This window comes from Lactuca virosa, chromosome 5, assembly GCF_052849685.1.
Source record: "Lactuca virosa cultivar CGN04683 chromosome 5, Lactuca_virosa_CGN04683_v6, whole genome shotgun sequence".
NCBI lineage: Eukaryota > Viridiplantae > Streptophyta > Magnoliopsida > Asterales > Asteraceae > Lactuca > Lactuca virosa.
Window position 1 is genome coordinate 96,638,144 of NC_136430.1, and position 5,872 is coordinate 96,644,015.

Consider the following 5,872-nt stretch of genomic DNA (forward strand, 5'->3'; position numbering starts at 1 on the left):
AATAGAAGAATTGTTAGGAAAGAATGGGTAGGTGTGTGTAATATATCACAAATAATGATATACCCATAGGCACAAATTTTTTGAATTCTCATCAACATCTAGTATCATAGGCTGAATCATAAAATTATAAAAAAAAATATGGATAGAATGGCTTGTTTCGGTCATGCTGAGGTGGAATCAGCGTGAATCATAAATAGTGATAACCCATCAACAAGAAATGGTTCAATCCTTGCATCAGAGAGTTAGTTGCAGTCTAGAATCAAAGATTCATCGTTAATTCATTATGGTACCATGTCAAACCTCAGACTAGGAGGTCAAGGACACGAATAACCTTTTTTCATTTATGGAACAAACAAGTTACTCCTATGTTGATGACTATGCAATCAAGGTAAGCTATTAGATTATGCTAAATGTTTCAGCAGAACATGAGAATAAACACCCAAGCCTTTCTCTAAATTTTTTAGATGGACCAGGAAAACTCACTTAGTAAGTTTAGACGATGCTAGATAATTAGCATGAGGGGGTGACTAAATGTTCTCAATAGATGGTCTCACTGATGAGATATTTAGAGAGATTTAGTCACATAAGCCAGCATGCTTCTAAGGACGATAATTTGTCAATAGTTACATACTTGGCTCATGAATTTCCACCGTTAAATCCTTTATAAAATGGTACAAAATAATATAACTAATACAAGAATATAAATAAAATAGTTAGTCAAACAAGGAAATATTCTAAATATTATACTTTTGCAGCTTTTTCAGAAGCATGAAAAAGACTCGATCCATTAAATCTTTTGAATTGAACGGCCATAAATGAACTTCCATTTTCCAAGATATCTACTCTTCAAGTCTGTCTATAAAAGAGAGCAGACAAGATTAACCACATCAAACATAAACACAATTCATAGTAAACAAAGAGAGAGAGAGAGATAGAGAGGGAGAGAGAATGCCTTTAATTTTTGAGGTTTCGCAGATTAGTTCAAAGCTTCGTGTTCACCAAGAACTAGACAAGAATATGAACCAATCTTTGTAACCAACAAGTCAATAGGACCCAATCTTCATAACCTTCAAGTTCCATTCATTGTGATCCTTAATGGAAGAGAATGTGGGGCCACTGTCTTGTTGAACATGCCTCTGCATGTCATAGTGGAGTTGGTGTTGCTATAAGAGCATCTATGAAAGTTGATGTGCTATGTTACCTAACTTCACCTCATCCAATTTCAACAGAGATAGTCAATTCAAGACGAAAGATATATGTGCCAAAAAGAACACTTAGTGGCAGAGTTATCCCCTATCCGTTCTCATTAACATGATGTAACTAGTCAATCAACTCCAACATCAGCAACAAGGAGAGAATTGTTGGCGCTGAAGAAAAGATGCAGAGCTATCTTCAACTAGCTTTACTAGGAAGGTGTTGCATTCGAGGAATGACACGCTGGTCCTTTCAATAGGAATAAATCAGATAGGGTCACTATAGATAGAGAAGAACATGCATAGTTAAAAGTTAGTAGAATAATGTATAATGTTCAATCTAGCAGCTTATGCTTAGAAGTTTAAAATTAGCAAATCATAAAGCAAAAACAAATAAAGTAGGAATGTCTAAACAAACAAAGTCAAACCATATAAATGTTGTTGTTCCTAAGTGTAGTAAGCAAAATTTTGTTCTCATAATCAAACACCTTTCTTTCATGGCAATCGAAAAGAACTTTATATCCAACATCACAAAGTTGACTGATGGAGATAAAATTGCCTTTTAGACCCTCGACATAAAACACATCCTTCAGCTTGATCGTCATGCACTTAAATATTCCAACACCCATAACAGCTCTTCCAATATTGTCACCAAAAACCACCATTGTACCATCCTTCTCTACAAAATATGTTAAGAGGGACTTAAGACCGGTCAGGTGTCTAGAGCACCCACTATTTAGGTACCAAGTATGTCCTAGATTTAGACTTGTGTTGGGTTTTCTATGCATCAAATACAATCTAAACTAGGTAGCGGACAAATCAAAACTATGATATACCTAAATGTACATGCAACATATGGATTTATGGTTTCAAGCCAAGGTGCAAGGAGGAATGAAATCCCTAAGGCCCTATTTATAGCCGTGGATCCCTTCCTAGGTTTTGTACTCTATCCCATGTGGGATGGAATACCTAGGATGAAATTCACTCCTTTTCTTATGTGGTATGGAGTGATTTTCATCCAACCCTAATTCCATAAGGGTTCTGCAATATTCCTCATCAACCAAATATTAATTAATTGAATTTTCAACCCTTTAATTAATTAAACTGATAATTAATTCCCAAAATATATTTCCAATTAGTTTCTAATTAATTATTAGCAATAATAATTAATAAACCAATTTCTTCTTCATTTATTCTACTCAATTTGGGTCTTGATGGCAACCCAGAAGGACGTTGTTGTTATTAAAAATATTATCAATAGTTAATGACCTTGGGCACTCTTTCCAGCAACTTGATCCTTGGACAACGTGAGAATTATTAATGTCTAACATGTTGAGATAACCATCAGGGGAATTATTGATCATAGCCATTAGACCCTTAAAATTCAGCCCCTGATCCTCATATGTCTCCTCTTCTTCCACCCATTCTTTACGATTCTCTTGTTTGGAAATGAAGGCTTTTGGCAGAGATATGTCTTCCTTCTTCGTATGAGCCAACAACTTCTTGTACATCACTTTAAAGTTCTCAGGACTTTGAGATTCTTTCTTATCTTTGTTTTCCCTGGAAAAATAGTCAGGGCTTCTACAGTTAAAGCAGTTACCTGAGTTTTTCTTCTTTGAAGTGGATCTTCTGTCTGAACTACCTCCCTTGAACTGAGATCATCGATCTCCATTTGATCTGATTTCTTCATAAAGCTTGACAATAAGTGCATCACTAGCAACAAGTTCATCGGTGAGATCTTCATCACTCTCTTCACCCTAATCTAGGATATATGAGCCACTGATGTGCTTTATTGCTTCCTTTCGAGAAACCAAGGCTATAGACTTTTCTTTGCTTGAGTCATTCATGATGTCTTTACGAAAGGCTTTGGTCTCTTTGTAATTTCGCAAATTTCCAAGCATGAAGTTTAGATACATAGCATTGATCTTTTCACCATTGTTAAGGACATCAGCATAATGTTCCCAACTTTTCCCAAGAGAGTCAAGATTTTGCTTCAAGGGACCAACAGGAGCATTATTGACCATAGGTTGATACATAGGAACGTAAGGACTTTTTGCAACAATGTTGCGCATCTCATAGTCCATCGTTTCAAGCACAACCATGGCCTTATTTTACCGCATGGCGAAGTCGTGCTCCTGAAATGGAGGAATCTTTTTTAGACCAAAGGATTTGAAATTGTTGGAATTCGACATGATTACTTGAGTATATCAAAAACCTTCTCTGATACCAATTGAAGGTTTGTGTCGATCGGATATACTTCAAGTATAACAAACAAGAACAAAATTACTAAGCGATTAAAGAAAAAAAAGCAAATAATGCACAAGATTCAGCAAATTGTCTTTCACCGAGAAAGGGGTTGTTTTCACTAAAAAACGACGTTGTCACAAAGACGATCAGGAAGACATGTACATTAGGGTTTCACCCCAATGATGAATATGTACTAATCTGTAGAAGTATATCTCTTGATTGTAGGGATTGTATCTAATCTACACTAACAGCCGATCACCATAACAAAGATAACAGATCTACTATCTATTCTATACTTATATTTATCATTATCTAATATACAAAAGATTACAAAGAACAAATATCTTCACGTTGGCCCTGATAGACTTTATATGCTGACACTGATGGTGATATAGACGTTGACGCTGACAGATATCCTGTAGAGTGTTTGACTCATCGAATCATAAGGTGTGACCTTACACTAGAGTCTGACTCAAGGATACCTGAGTCTAGCTATTGCATTGTACGATGAAAGGTCATTAGAGCATGACCCATCGGTCTGGTACGGTTGTCGAAGTAAATACATCATCACGGATCGATTATATTTGAGAAGGTGTAGGAGTCCCCAATGAAGATCGAGTGGTAATTTGAAGATTAAGACTGAAGGTCCAACAAAGAAGGAAGTGTGAGTGCAAGCTTGAGCACCACCAATAATTAAAAATTCTAAGAGTTTGATACTCGTTCGGAAGGACAGATAGATTACATTTATTACCTAAGATGGAAAGGTAACGTACAGAATCATTATACCAGCCTAGTTTTGCTAATGATGTCGGGACATTATCATCCTAAGGGAACATAATTGTAATGCCCACAGATTTGGGCTAGACAATCAAGATATAATATGCAATAAAATGAATTTTTGATAGATTATTATTTAGGATAAATAATCTTAACCAGAGTTATAGTATATGTGACAAGGATTCCATACATATAAAGAACTCTGAAACCTGACTCCGTATGAAGAAGTTACACTTCTTCGAAGTTTCGTGAATAAACCGACACGACTGTGCACGTGACAAAAAGTGAATTTTAGATAGGTTGATTATTAGTATAAACGAATATAAATATGAATTTTAGTTAGATTAAGAATTAGCTGTTTAGACCTTAATGAAAGTTGTAGAGCTCGTTGAGAGGATTCTAGAGATATAAAGAACATCGAAAATGGAGCTCGTATGTGAAATTTATGGACGTCTAAAGATCTGTAAGAAATACATTACACTGATGATGTAGCAACACTTGGTGGCGCCATGTGGCCATGTCGGGAATCAGCCCTCTCCAGGACACCTAGTGACGTGGCCCATTCCGATAGCAACACGTGGATCAACAAGGTGCTTACACGTGGCACCTTCTAGAAGGATGTGACGTGGCCCATTCTGAGTTCGACTCATGGAACATTTATGTTGAACCAGCACCACCCTGAGGCGCGACACGCCTCTAGTCTAAGCGTAACACACCCCCCTGACGCCTTTATATACCTCGCGAATTAAGCTTCTTTCTCACACCAAAACTTCCTAAGCACTCTCAAATCCTCCCAAATTCTCTAGATCCAACATTAGGGGTTTTTAATGATTAGTAACGGGGCTCTAGTTCATAAGAAACATCGGGAAATAGTTACTTTTGGTTTGGAGTTCTGCTTGCTTAATTTTTCGGTTTTCGCTAATATCCCTATAGATTAAGCTGGACTTATTTTAATTCAAGTGTAACTTATATTTATGTTCATAGTCGTTATTCTGAAACTATAAATAAGATTTATTAGTGATTCCAACTCATTATACTGATTGAGGTGTTTTAAGTGGGATTTCTAAACAATATATTATGTGTACCTAATGGACCCTACCTCCGATATAATCCTACCTAGCTATTCCTTACTTAATAAATCTTGATGTAGACATTGGGATTGTTGATGAATCTAGATTATCATTAGTCATAAGAAATATGAGACTAAAACTTAGTAATAATGATGCGTAGGTCACGTCAAGGGAAACAACAAGGTGCTCGGCGAAACGCAACCAAAATTCCGAGGCATCCACTTTTAACAAGTTATTGCGTAGTTACTTTTATCTTACATATAGATATGAAGATTTAGATAATTAAATGCTATATATGCCTATTATCCATGATACGTATTGGATGAAAATTATATGACATGATTTTTGTTGATTTAATTATATAAGTATTTTTGTACTTAATATATATATATATATATATATATATATATATATATATATATATATATATATATATATATATATATATATATATATATATATAGTAGTGTACCCGCGCGATGCAGCGTCGGCGAGTAGTCTTTTACAATTAATAGTTCCGAGCGGCGATTCATTTTCTATTGGCGAGTATTTGAATATACGTTTTCTCTATCACCGGTTAATTTT